The following is a 15,252-nucleotide window of genomic DNA, read 5'->3' on the forward strand; positions in this document are numbered from 1 at the left end:
GATGATGAGTTCAAACAGGTGCCATTCATACAGGTAACGAGTGGGGGACAGAAAAGCTTCTTACAGAAGACGTTACAGGTCTGTGAGAGCCAGAGATCTTCCTTGTTTGAGGTGACCAAATATTTATTTTCCACCCTGATTTACGAATAAATTCTTTACAAATCCTACCATGTGAATTCATGGATTTTTTTTTCACATTCTGTCTCTCACAGTTGAAGTGTACCTCTGGTGCAAATTACTGACCTCTGTCATCATTTTAAGTGGGGGAACTTGCACAATCGGTGGCTGACTAAATACTTTTTTGCCCCACTGTAAAACTTTACTTTAAAAAGTTTAAGCGTTCTTGTGGCATTGGTTTAACTGCAGCAGACAGCTTTTTTTCACCCAGATTGCAGTAATAAACTGAATATTTGCACCCACTTGGTAACACTAAGTGTACTAACTTGAATGGCCAGTTGAGTCTGTCTCCAAAAGCATAGCAAACCCAAATGACGTCCATGTTTGTAGAAAAGCCAGAAAAAATGTTTGCACACAGTCTATATATGCTCATTGCTAAGAAAGCTTACAATATGTTCATTACTTCTAAAACCATGATGACTTTGGCTGTAACGCTAAACTAGATGCTACAAAAAATGTACAAGCTGTTATATACAGCCTTTGTATGCAGCCTGTATACACGGTGAACATTGTGCAGTATGTAGCAGCTAAAAGTCAAGCTATTTTTTCCTTCTGAGGTAAGTGGATCATTATGATGAAACGTCTGTAAATTTTAAACCCCTAGGATTTTGCTTGTGTGTATTGGAACAATTTAGCCTTTTTTTTTGTCACTCGTCTGGTATTTTTTAACTCGATTTTATTACAACATGAGTAATCTTAGACAACTAATTCTTGGCCTATGACTGTGTGGCACACCCACAAATAAATATTACTGTCATAGCTCAAAAGTACACAGTTTTATTGAGCTATTCGGTTTTATAACGTGGCTTCATATGCTGTACAGCTGAGCCAATGCTGAGGCAGAGATGTGTTAGTTTAGTCAGTGTTTTTACACTCAACAGTCACTCAAAGCTGAACCAATAATGGCTCTAGCGCTTTTCCTCCCCATGTTCTTTTATGTTCCTTCATCTGATTGGCCATTCTGTCTCTTCTTTCAACCTCACTCTTTTTAGTTCTCACAGTCCAGCTAATTTTACACACCCCCACCCACTTTTTGCTGTAAACCACAGTTCACACACAGGATATGATCTGTTGTTTCTCTTCCTGCTTGTGGACTGCAGGTTTTCTGAGTCGGCTGCATACAATGACAGTGATGTGATGCTTGGGGAGTACTCCTGACCAGTGGTCAAAAGAGTTAGATTTACCCCACAAGCTGGACAGTGGTGTTGAGGTTTTGGATAGGATTATGTACGTGCACACCACATCAAGAATGTACCTTTCACTAGTTTTGTGAAAGGTATTCTAGACATGCAGCAGATTAGATATAAATATAGCACTTGTGCCTCTTACTAATCATTTAAAAGACTTTTACAAGGCTCACGTACACACTCATATGGTTTTCCCCCCCGCAGTAACCACAGATGATTACATAAGATTTTTTGTTTTTTTTTTAAATTTAATTAAAAATAGTGACTAGTTATTCTTTTGAGACTTTCTTTACTGGATACTTTGATTTGATTTGATCCATATCTTTATGTTGGCATCTGATAGACAGCCTGAACTATGTTTTTTTCCCCCCTTTTTCAGTAGCAACAGTGTAAAGTGGATAAATGAACAGTTATTGTTATATATTAAATCACAGCTAGACATTTTAAAAATTCCTTCCCACTCCCTATTTTTGGCAGTTTTCTTGCGAAAAACGTGTAGGCGTTGGTGGTTTTTTTCCTCTCTAGCATGTGAAACATCTCAGTTCCCAGACAAGGTTGCGCAGATAGACATGACTTGTGGCTTTTGTGCTGTAGCCAGATATATATACCGTTATATATATATACACACACACACACACACACACACACACACACACACACACACACACACACACACACACACACACACACACACACACATATAGCATGAGAAATCCTCAAGAGTTTTTTTCCTCCCTTGTGTAGGTGTATATGTTTCTTACATGCCCTATAATGTCAGTCTACTGTTCACGGTTGTTTTGGCTTTGTCTGTACTAGAAGATGGTTTGTAGATGCCTGTGTGTGGCGATGTGTTTGCTCCCTCTCGTGCTGGAATACCACTGTTTCTCTGTTTCTCATGAATATTTACCACTTGGGGTTCACGGAGTTTATATTTTGCAGGGAATTCTCAGCTGGGATCTTGTATAATCTTAACCCAGTTCTGTCTGAGGTGCTCCCAGGCTCCTGGGAGAGCAACTTTGGGAAGGATGTGAGAGGAGGAAGGGAAGACAGACACTGCCACTGTGGCGATGTGTGTCGGATTATTGGATAGAAGGCTGAATAATAACTGTTTTTACATGCTGTACTTATAATGAACTGAGGATTTGTAAAGGTTTTTTGGGCAGCTGTTATGTCTGTCACGTTGTGTCTGGGTTGTGTGACTGAAAATTTGGTTGACAGGCTGTCCAGACTGATCCTTTTTTTCTTTTCTTTTTTTTTGCTGTTACAGACGGGCTAAATGCACAATTCAATCCATAATTTAAGGTGCTTAGGCGAATGAAATACAATTAAAAAGAGTCATATAAACAGTTTGCTCATTTAAAACGTAAATTTTACTCACAGATGTGTCTGTGTGTATATGTGCATATGTGTGTACACACAGTCACCGGCCACTTTATTAGGTACACATATTAAATGGCTTGTTAAGGATAATGCAAATCTCTTATTAGCCAATCATGTGACAGCAACTCAATGCTTTTAGGCATGTAGACATGGTCAAGAAGACACACACACACACACACACACACACACACACACACACACACACACACACACACACACACACACACATATATATATATATATATATATATATATATATATATATATATATATATATAGTGCCTATTCTCTCAGCTTAGAACAGGAAAACTGAGGCACCACAGAATTATTATTGATTTGTATTACAGTTCTAGTTTCATTTTGACTTTTTGTTTTACATTTTGTTTAGTTTCAGTTAAGTCTCAATGAACGTGCCCATCAGCACCTCATCTGGCGAGCTGTGATAACAAATTTGACCTGACTCCTTGTTTCCTCCTATCACAAAATCCTTTCAGTTCTCTTTTTTTTTTCACATTAAATTTGTATTTTTATTCTAGTTGAATAAAAGTTTTTTTCCTCATCGAATTTTAGTTTTTTCATATTTTTTAGTTAACATTACTCCACAGTCACCAAATAGAGAAGGGGAAACTTTGATCTACCCTATGTAAAAAGCAAGATACAGTTATTAGGTTTCATCCATTGATTGTGTTTTCTTTGTTAGGGCAAAGCATCCAATAGATGCTCAGAAATTTCTCTAAAAACAAACAACGTATGTCATTGTGAAACTAATTTGATTAGAAATATCTTAAATTAATATCTGAAAGGACACCAAAGATCTCCACAGAAATCAAAGGAAAAATGAATTAGCGGTCGTGACCCATATCTCAACAAAGTATGCTGTATTTTCTTTCAGTTCTGTCTGATTTTGGTTTCTGTGTGCATTTTGGCATTTCATATTTACATTCACTTATGTCCCTTTCTTTCTAATGTGGGACCCAAATAAAAGGTTTAAATGAAGGGATAATCATTCATGAAGTGGAAAATCTGGGCAGACCAAACACACAGGGTTAGTGTTAGTTTCTGCTAAAGGTGGCCTTGCTTCAGCGAATCCTCATCTTGCAAATAACCTATTTTCTGCTATATTAAGTTCAGCTTTAAGTTCATTGTTTCCATCTCACCCCACAGATGCTCAATTGTTCTGAGCTCTGGGTAATTTAGTGCCCTATCACGGTATTGATTATCGATCTGAGAGAGCCACAGGTGCGTATTAAATCAGAGTTCTCATTTAGCTGTCCACTAAATAAATATCAGTATCAATGTGGTCATCCACAGTCTGTCTGTAAAGGATCTAGTCCTGACTGGCCCCTTTAGGAAATTTTGAGATACTTGATTATAACTCCAAATGCCAAGTTTGGAAGAGCTGCTATATGATCTTATCACATTCATATCCTGCTTACTTTGGCTGAGGGCCACTTACTGGTGCTCATCAAACCTGGATGCCAAGATCCACCGGTGTGTTTGGAAGTGACACAGACAGGCGAGGGAGTATCGGATAACAAAATCACACTCTTCATTCCTCTTGCTCTGGATTATTAAGGCAACAGTGTGGTGACGGCTAATCAGGGACACGGCTCCATTCATAACAGATCAGAGAGCTGGCACACATGCTTTTATTTCTGAAGTGCCATTCATTATCGTTTCTGCTGCTGCAGTTCTCATAAAGGCTGATTTTAGTCCCTTTCAAGTTTGACTCTAAACACCATAAATCACAGTGCACCTTGCCACTCTTCTCACTTTTACATTTCTATAACACTTTGTAAAACAGCTGCTAAACTGCTCTCATCTCCTATAGGCCTTAACTTTTAAAGTTTACCACCGTCTTTTAATAATTTCCATTATGTAGCACTTAGAAAATACTCAAAGCGTCAGGGCTCTGTATGCAGGCGGATGGAGAGGTGGATCCAAATGCAGGACTCAGACACTAAATTGAAACTCAAAAACGTCAGCTTTATTGCTGGTGACAAAACATGAACTGACACTGAATCACTAGAAACTGAAACACACAGGCAAGTCTGATGGCATGACACAACACTGAGCACAGGAAAAAACAGGGCTAATATACACAGGGTGGTAATCAGGGAATGGGCAACAGGAGGGAGACACAGCTGGGAGAAATTGGACTAACGAGACAGGGGAGCAGTAGAACTGAACACACTCAAATGAGACACAGACCTTCACAATAAAACAGGAAACAAGAAACCACTAAACAAAGACGCAGACAGAGAGGCAGACAGAATATAACACATGCAACTCAAACTATACATGAAACAACAAATCCTTAAACATGGATAAACAGAAACATGAAAATCATCATCATCATCATCATCATCATCATCATCATCATCATCATCATCATCATCATCATCACCACCACAAGCACTACAAGAGAATAAGAAAACAATCCATAATGCAAAAACACACCAAAATAACTGAAACACAGATTCATCATAAAACCCAACAAAGCATCAGAGAAACATAAAGAACAATCCATCATTCAAAAATGAACCAAAACATAACAACTCAAAATACTGGGTCAAACTGACCCAGAACCGTGACACAAAGGTCATATTTTCCTTATTGCTTGGAAATGAATCAGTCTGTATCAGTCTTTGGGAAAGTTGTGAACTGTTCATAGAGGCTTTGTGTTTTTGGAAGTGACACATAGTGGCAGGTCAGAGAGGACTTTTGTGCTGGACTGATGCTGGGGCCCGATAGCAGCTAGGGTGAAGTGACATCTCTCTCCTCTCTCATTCTATGTGTGTGTGTGTGTGTGTGTGTGTGTGTGTGTGTGTGTGTGTGTGTGTGTGTGTGATGGGAGTAGCTGCCCGCAGAGCTTATCTCTATAATTGGATTTGTGTTAGTGTATTCGGAAATCTCAGTGTGATGCTCTAATCTGATTGACCACAACCCTGGAGAGGTAGATGAGTCAAAGATGTCTGCTACATACATATTGGTGTCCATCTGTGTTTGACCTGCTGTTTGTCACCTTGGTTCTATTTGGGTTGAACTTAACAGGCTTTGGCAGGGAAAATGACAGCTGTATGCGAGATTTGGTGCAGAGCTGTAAATCTTACACCTGCAGGAAAAGCACATATGTTGCACTTGCACAATCTGTTCCTCGCTGAGATGAACATCAGAGTGGAAGATGATTTTTTTTATTAAGTTTCTTTTCTATATATATTCCTGTTTGACTATAGTTTTAACTCTATTTGCTTTTAATCCCAGTAGCCGAGCTGTTGTTTGCGTATCTTTGTGGAACACATGACCTTTTGGCTGTGTTTACTTATAATGCATATTGAGCTCAGAATGTATTTTATACCCCTCTAGGTGTGCAAATGATTTCGTACCCTAGCATATTTTATCTGACAAGTACGACTGATTATTTATGGGCTGTTTTATCGCATGCGCTGTTTGACGAAGTGAGAGCTGTATGCAGTCATCACGGACAACCTGGCTTGCTAAATACAATTGGTTATATTGGTCTTGCTTTAGTTTAAATGATATTTATTTTGCAGCTGTAGTGGAGAACAAGACATTTTTTTTAAATAACAATAATAAAATGTGCACGCACGATTGACTGACTCACTTCATCGTATTTCCCCCCACCTGTCACAACTATGCATACTTTGCCTTTTTCATGTGCCCCGTAAGAGATTGAGTTAAATATTGTATCTGACACAAAATTTTTGATGTATTACTGCTTTTCACAGTAATTCAGTTTTACACGTACAAAGTTGTACACGTTTGTATTCTGCTTTTAGCAGCTTTCACGGTTTGCAGTCCTTTGCTCTCAGTGATGCACTGCATCTGATTGCATTACAGGAAGGTTCTTCTATTATTCAACAGTTTTCTTGATCTGGCTCCACACTGTCAGACCTTATATTATTTATTTATGCACTTTGAGACGATATGAGATTTAAAGCAGTCTCTCATGGTGCTTCCCAGGAACTTTGTTATAATCTAAAACTATATTGTGCAAACTTAACAATATGATATTTCCTTTTTGGGGGCGGAATTTGGTTTCTGTTCCACTTTGTCCTTCCTGAATCTGGATGTTTTGGCTTGTGCTGTTATTTGATTATCATGGGAATCCTGAAGTGTGGCAATTCATTTATTACAGCAAATGTTGACTGCCTGTTTTCCAGTGGGAAAGGGCAGAACAAGGATAGGGCTTTAGGAGATGTTTCTATTAGTTTATTGTAACAGCCAGAGAGAGGGAGAGAAACCCCTCCATCCGCACCTTCCTTTCGCACGGCTAGACGTGACAGTCACCATAGCAACCACTCGGCATGCATGCTCCCCATCGCTATCAAGTGAAAACTGCTGAAATCTTTTCTTTTCTTCTGTGTTTTTGTGTTTTTCTCTTTCTTTTTTAGAAATGTGATTTTTAAGAATTAAAGTTTTATCCAAGAATCCTTCAGCTGAAGGTGAAACTTTATTTATAAGGTTTCCACATAAAAAAAAGCTTCCCCCAGATTCTCAGTTAGATAAATTATGTTCCTTGTCCCCATTTCCTCACCCATCCTCCCCTCCTTCTTTATACCCTCCTTTCAGATCTCCCATGGGTAACGGAGGGTTTTCTCACACATTCAGACTGAAATTGTTAAAAATGTGTTGGCAGACATACAGGAGGTGGATTTATGTAAACCTATGCTCCATTTCTGGCACATATAGAAAAGATGTGGAGCCTTTTTTTTAAAATTTGCAAATAAGGTGAGCTGGGATACCAAGTGTTTTGAAAGAGTAATTTGTATTATAGATGGCTTGCAAAATGGGACTTCCCAAAAATAAACTAATGAAAGTTTTTCCCAGTGTGTGTGGATTCAGTGCATAGCCATCCATTACCACTGTCTTGGACTTTGTGCCATCTCCACCATTCTTCTTTTTTTTTTTTTATGAAGACAGTGTTCATGCTTTCTTCTCAATTTACATCAAAGCTAAATAGCATCATTATGGATGAAAGGCAAGGTGTTACTGTCTATATACAGTACCATATACTCATTACTTTGAGGAGGCTATCCTCTGAAATTTGTGCTCTCCTGCTTGCCACATACCATTTCTGCTTAAGACTGGAACTACATCACCCCTTCCTCATCCTCTAGCTTCTCGTCCTCATGTTTCTCTTTGTTGTCAGTTGTTTAATGTATTCTGTGTCCTTCTCCCTCTCTCCTAAAATAAAGGTGGTGAGAATCCCTTTAAGGCTTACAGTGCTGCTCCTCAAACATTTTGGCTGACTCCTGCTTGATAAACTCCTGGAAGTGAAAAGCTGAGACCCACAAGTGATCCAGGGATTCACGTCACTCCAACATGCCTTCTTCTGTCTAACTACTCCCTGGAGATAACTACAACAATGTGACCACTCGAATCGATCAGAACCATGTGACCTGCTATTATGGATACGAGGAAAGGCTTACACTGAATTAAAACTCATCCAGGTAATTCAGCACATTGTGACCTTTGCAATCTGACCATTTGTACTGTATAGCAGCTGCTGACTTATGTTTAAAAAAAATCTTTTCACTGTTGAGATTAGTGTTTCACATCTTTTGCTTGGTACAGGGCTTTTCATTTTCTTTGTATATTAATAGACCTTTTACTGCATTGCATCTTGGCCATTCCGTGACTTCCTCAATCTGGATATTCATGGCTCCAGCTTTTGTCTGCGTCAGCTAGTAAACAGTGCAAACAGGAAGTGGCACCATGGTGCATTGCTGTTAAAGCCTGGTCAGCTTAGTGCAAATTAAAAGGGTATGAATATAAAGAGTATAAAATGCTTTCGTTTGTATTTTCAGTATGAATTTGCCAGGTTTTTTTTTTTCTGCCTGAAAATGGACTTTAGGGAGTAGACTAAGCACATAAGTGCAATCGTTTCACCTAAAGTTAAAAGCAATGAGTGAACGTCAGGAGGGGCTGGAGCCTGTTCCAGCTGTTATGTGGTGAGAGGCAGGGTATAGCCTCGACAGATGACCAGTGTATCACAGAGCTCACAGAGAGAGATGCAGAGAGCCAATCACACCTACAGCCAATTTAGAATCACCAATTAACCTAACAAGCATGTCTTTGGGGAAAAAAGAATCTCTTAGCAAGAAAAGCCCTGCATGCAACCAGGAGTCTGGAACGAATCAAAGTCACTTTTTTGTAATAATAATAAGAGAAACCTGATTAGCACCTTGTTCTGGTTAGATTTGATTGTCTTGCCCTTTAAAAAGTATTATGAACCTCATATTTTTTGCTTGCAGAATCATGTTGTGACATTAAAGTCCGCAGTGCTAACACTGAAGACTCACTGCTTAAGGCATGAGAGGAGAACTAATGAAGACAGGCATGGAAGTGAATCCAGACAAAAAGGAATGGGTCTTGTCCACCTTTGATACAGATGACAATTAAGTCCTGCGGCTCACAGTTGATATTGTATTGTGCACAAAGCTTGAAAGCTGAGGGGTGGTGAGATGCATAAAACAGGGTAAAGAAAACAGACCAAACAACAGAGCCTTTAACGAGGCAAAAAAACTACAGAGGACGAGTGGGAAAACTCTTTTACGAAGTCAAAAAGCTAAGCTTTTTTTATTTTTTTTATTTTTTTTACAATGTTCAAGTTTTATTATAGTAGAATAGATTTATGTTTGTAGGTGCACTGGCTAACTACAGAAGCTTGCAAACACATCCAAGATTAGTATTCCAGCAGCTAACCACATATGGAAGAGCAACATCTAATGTTCTTCATATTAGATAGCTAACCAGTAGCATTTTTTAAAATATATTTTTAGGGCTTTATTTGCTTTTACCACTTATGTGTTATGACCACAACGGGGCCTTCTGCATTACCTTTATATATGAGTCACCTGCTCAACCCAGTGAGCTAAACCATATGTAATAGAGACAGCACATGTTAATGGTCACGAGTATAAAAATATAAGATATAAAGATGCTAAAAGTTTTTAGCAAACCTGGTGCACGTGAACCAAAGTTTTTAGCAAACCTGGTGCACGTGAACCAATCGATAGGCCAGGGATTCGAATCAGACTGACTGGTAACCGGCTGGTTAACCACACATGTGTTTCATTACTTGCCCATCTAGTTCATGTGTGTACAACATGCACACAGCAGTGCAGACAAATAGTCATGCACTCATAACCACAAATTAAATTAATATAGAACTTATTTACTGTAAAACAAAGACACAATGCACACAAAGGTAAACCATGGGGGGAACCACCACGAAAGTGTAAAAACAAACCTTTTAGACACTTAAATCAAAGGTCACCGCTTTAAATCTTTGCTCAGTATGAGTGAAGCAGTTACAAGAAACTTTTGGTGATAAGTAAAAAAAAAGAAAGAAAAAGGATCAATATCCTGTTATCTGGTGAGGTAAAATATGTCAGGTAAAGTTAACTGTTTGTACCTATTTGCAGTAGCAGAGCTCTTTATTTTCAGTTGTTTAAGTGAGAGGAGATCCTGTAACTTACTGCAGATTTTACAGCTGCAAAAGCGCCACAAAATCCATGCTTTTGACTTTTCTTTTATTTGGCACTCTGCTTTGTTTTTGTGCAGTTGAAATATCGTAGTGAGTAATGGTGATTCAAATAAGGAAAAGGAGAACAATACAGTCAAGGGCAGAAAGGAAGACAAGCCTGAGATGGGAGGAAGGAGAGAGAGAGAGAGAATCGAGAGACTATCTACATGCGTTTTTGTGGTACAATGCGTGGTTAAATCATCATTGTGCTTCCAGCTGCAAATGCATGTGCACGTATCTTATCCAGCGAGTTTGCAAAGAGTGTGTGTCTCTCTTGCTCCCGTTTCCTCTCTGGAGCAGAGCAGTACAGGAAGGCCGGCTGGTTGGCTGGCTGCACAGGAAAGGAAACAGTCTCTATCAAACAGCAGATGGAGGACAGCATGTGCTTACACTGCAGAAACACACACATAAGCACCGACATGCACACACATGTAGCCCTACATACACAACGAATTATGTGCGAAAACAGTAGCTTTTATTAGTAGTATGACCCAGATTGTACGTGTCAGGTGCTGGGAATCTGAACCTTCCAGAGTTGATTTGAAGGAGGAAAATTGCATTTTATAGGAACTTTTGAACTGCTTCCATAACGGCTAGGACGTTTTTTTTCTTCTTGGAAGGTTGTAATGCCCTTTCAACTTGTATCAAAGCATTTTTCCCCCCTAGCTACACATTGCTACAGTCTCTTATAGCTTTTCAGCTTTCAAATGTCTTTTCACGATTGAAAAACAGGCCATGGTCATAGAATAATTGTGCATAGACTTTTGTTTTCACCTGGTTCAGAGCATTGTTTTTGTTCAAAGTTGAAAAAAGGCAGATATGGAAATTATTCCCAAACAGTGTGTAAACTTCTATCAGTAATGCTCCACAGCTGTCCGACCCATTTCATGGGTGTAGGCATTAGCAAAGCCGAGATCTCACCTATTTGTTACGTTTGTGACCTGCTGATCAAAAGTGTTTGTCTGTTGCCAAGATTTAGTGATACCCAGTATGTCATGGCCACCTCTATGGTTTCTGATGCACTGTCATACCTCTGTCAAGAGTTATTAGCAACAGGATAGCTACCATACTGGCCTGGTCTCAACAAGCTTTTGTCAGCAATACGGAGACTGGATGTTGCACTTCCTTTTTCCAAACGGGAGCGAACTCTCCAAGAGGCTTTCGACTTAGGCTCGTGTGTGTGTGTATGTGTGTTTGCTCACTTGTGCAACAAGCCTGCTTAGGAGCAAGGACAATGAGGCTCACTATGGTGCCCAAGGCCTCAGTGAATGACTCATATTTCTATAGGATTCAGGCCAAACAAAAAGGTTACACAATCTTAATCAACAAAGTGGTGCTCATAATATGCTCAGCAGAGGCAGTGATCCCGTGAAAGAGGATTGTGAAAATTTGTTAGGTTCAAGTTTGGGTAACATAATTAGTACGCTTCCTCTTTTACTTTCTCTTAAAAGGAAGAGTGTTGCCTTCTTCTTTTTAAGAAGAAGAAAGCAGTCAGTGCACATTCTGACTTTCTAAATTCAGGATTATGCCACAAAAGACTGGTGTGTTTTGTTTTTCTATATGTTTGTCACCAGGTTCAAGTGACTGTTATTCCTGAAGATGAATAACATCTCTCATTGAGGAGCAATTTTGCTATGGCAACTGGAACTGTGCAAGAGTAAAATTTAGCTCTTCCTGCAGACAGTCAAGAGACATGATAGAAACCAAAAGACAGTCATGGTGTCTCTTATTGAAAGGATTGTTCTAAAGAGAAGGATTTTAAGGTCTGCGTCTGCACCGAGCAGACACATCTGCTCAATCTCTGCAGAGCAGCAGAGGCAGGCTCCTCATCCTCTCAGCGTGAGCCTTTCACTTATCCCTTCTGGTCCCTCCTCTCTTTTCCTCGCTCAGAATCAAGTGGCTTTTTGTTCTCCCGCAGCAGTGCTTATCACTTGTTTCTCCACTGCTGCCCTCACTCCCTCCTCCCCGTCCTTCTTGTGGTAATGAAAGGATATTTTGGGGGATAGATCTTGTCTGCCCTGTGAAGATCCCAAAGGAGTGTGGTTATCTTTCTGTCTGTGTCTGAAAAAATGGGGTTCTGTGCAAGAACACCCCCTTCTCTGGAGGGCATTCTTCCTCTGAGAGCTAGGTCTGTTTTTAATCCAAGTCTTTGTGTCCGTGCGGATGTTAAATAACTCCCATACCAGAAGAAAAGCTTTGTGGACTCATCATTACAGGCACTAACACTGCACTTTATTTGAGTTCATCTGAATGAAGTGGGTTTGCTCTTTCCCACAGGATTTTTCAATTGCCTGTTATTTCTACGCTTGGATAACATGACATAGGGATGAGGCATACATTGTCAGGGGAAGGAGTCTGTTTGGCCGAATTACTCTTTAAAACCTGATTCCCAGATGGCATCTGACTCAGCTGTTGTTTTTCCACATGTAACTACAGCTTCACCTGTCTAATCACTTTTATTGACCATAAAACCTCCCAAAACAAATTTACAGTCAGTTAAGGAGGTTAACTTTCCATAATGTGACCGGTAGTCATCATTTTCTTTATAGCTTTTGCTGAGATGTTTGCTGAATAAAGGCAACTGCTGAGGCTTAGACTCAGAAAGGCTGAAGTTTCTCAATTGATTTCTTTCTATTAAATGCATCAGAACAGCTAGACCCATAAAAGAGAATCTAACTGAATTATTATTGTGTGGACGTGCAGAAGCTTTGTATGACAGCAATAGCTTTCCACTGCTAAACAGTATCTCAGTATAAGACAATTTCTATTAAAAGCAAACATAATATAGCATGAGCTCTAAATATGTCGTCATGTAGAGCCTCTGAATGGAGTCTGGAGCTGCTTTCTCCCCGCTTAATCACCTCTTGACTCTCATGATGGATGCAGATTGATAAATACCATAATTATCTTGGAAGTCATGTATTTTCAAGTAATGTAGGCCGAGCATACACTCAAATACAAAGAACCCAACAAATGGTTGCCTCATATACAGTAATTTAGGTCCTTATTTGACCACTATATGTTACACTTTGTGCTTTTAATGGCCCTACAGGTTAACAAAAAGATTGCTATATGTCATATTACTGACTAGCTGCTACCTATCTTCTTGTCTCTCTTTCCTTCTGCATGTCTTTTGCCTGTTCATAGCAGAGAGGGGATAATCACCAAGTTGCTGTGCAATGAGAAGTGTCACAAGCCCGTTTTGTCACTTGCAGCCCAGCTGCCATGCATTACTCAGACTATAGGTGGCTCTGATTCGAGGCCATAATTGCCCTGCCTCCCAATAATTGAAAGAGGGGAGGAGGTACATCCCAGAGGTGTCAGGATGGGAGAAAGATGGATGCTGCGGTGTTCAACTCTGTCAGGTTGGAAGATATAAGGGGCTGGGAGGACATGATGAGAGTCTCACAGGGCGCCTTTTTCACCTGCTCAGACAAACGCATAGACACACATGTTGTTGATGATCGACCACTAGCAAAATTATTTCTGACGCGGTGGTTCTCAAACGGGCACCGGCACATGTGTTTCCCATGTATCCTTATTGTAGCTCCATGTGTTTGTATTCCATGGCAGGCAGTGTCGCCTTGCCTGCCAATTGTTAACAGATTTGGTGTAGAAACTTATGCATGGAGAGTATCTGTGCAGGCGTGCAAATCTGTGGATCTGAAATGATTAAAAACCCACTGGCTCTTTGGAAAATATTAACTGTGACTGTGTGCATGTGTGTGACACGTACGGCTGTGTGAACACGCAGACTAAATGAGACTCAAAAAGTGTACGCTCAGATGTGGCGTATGCTGCAGACACCAGACTGGAGTAAATATTTACTACCAATTATGCTCTTGGTTTCAAGGCCTCACCAGAGTGTGACGGCAGCTTCTAAATGCTATAAACACTGGAGACATCAAGTCCTATGCTAAATTTGAGCTACTCTGATATGTTATGACCAGAATGTTTTTAAGAGGATTATCAATAATCGCTTCTGATCTCACTCTGTGTTATTTTTAACTAATATGTAGCAGATAAAAGCTCTTATTTTTAGGTAGGGCACTCTAATGGCATTGCTTTAGGGTCAGGCATAGAAACGGCCACGTCTCAGTCAGCAGGATATTTTGGCCTCAACCTGGCAACCAGCTATAACTCTCTTCCCCTGGCAATGGGTAACAGGGTTTTCTCTTTGCTATTTTGCTAAGTACACAATGCCTTATGCATTTATACGTAACAGGATAAACAAGTGCAAGCTTTTTCACACAGCTTGGATCTCTGTAGGAGATGATACATTTGTTCACATAGAGGTAGAAGGCTGACACTGCGGAGTGGAGCCAGCGGGTCCCCAAGGTCATTACCGCTACCACGGCATCTGAGCGCCTTGGGAAAGGAGGCACAAACTGATTAATGACAATGCTAGGAACACAAGAGGGGAGAAACCCACTCTGCAAAGAGAGCAGTGCTGCAGAGCTAGAGTTGTTACTGTAAAATGGTGCTATAGATAGTGTGAGATACCGCAGAGTGTGTCAAAGTACTGAACTGCATCTTATAATCTCTTAAACTTGATGGACGCTTAATGCATTCAGTGCTGAATGGTTTGTAATTATAGCCAGTGTCTCAAACGTGCATTCTTTCTAATGGTCAGCCAGGGGTTGCAAAGAGAAGGCACATTGGACTGAAGTCTGATAAAATTACCTCAGGAAACACCTCCTTGATGTATTTATGGTCACAATTCATAGTTAGGATTAACATTTAATACAAAATTGTGTTGATTTTGTAAATTATGGTCACATTTACAGTAAAGAAGGTTCTGTTTAAGGGTGAGCCTACCATGTGATTGACAGTTGTTCCTGTATGAGCCTGCAGTATGCCTTGCTTTTTCAGTTTGAGTCACCTGTTTCTTGTGACATGTGTTCACAAATACAAGATGACGCCAGTCAGCTGAAGCTTAAAAGAGGACTTGGGCAA

The 15,252-nt window shown here is 39.9% G+C and overlaps 1 protein-coding gene across 1 annotated transcript in view; it reads left to right on the forward strand.

Annotated features, from left to right (window-relative positions):
• ptprea (protein tyrosine phosphatase receptor type Ea) overlaps positions 1–15,252 on the forward strand; it is a 58,550-nt gene that overhangs the window by 19,452 nt on the left and 23,846 nt on the right. The window contains exon 2 of the mRNA XM_085360886.1: positions 7,964–8,218. The gene's annotated coding sequence lies outside the window, so the exon portion shown is untranslated. The remainder of the gene's footprint in view (positions 1–7,963; positions 8,219–15,252) is intronic.

Source organism: Diplotaxodon limnothrissa, linkage group LG8 (genome assembly GCF_057381915.1).
Source record: "Diplotaxodon limnothrissa isolate DT_005_m linkage group LG8, D_limnothrissa_male_GT1.1, whole genome shotgun sequence".
NCBI lineage: Eukaryota > Metazoa > Chordata > Actinopteri > Cichliformes > Cichlidae > Diplotaxodon > Diplotaxodon limnothrissa.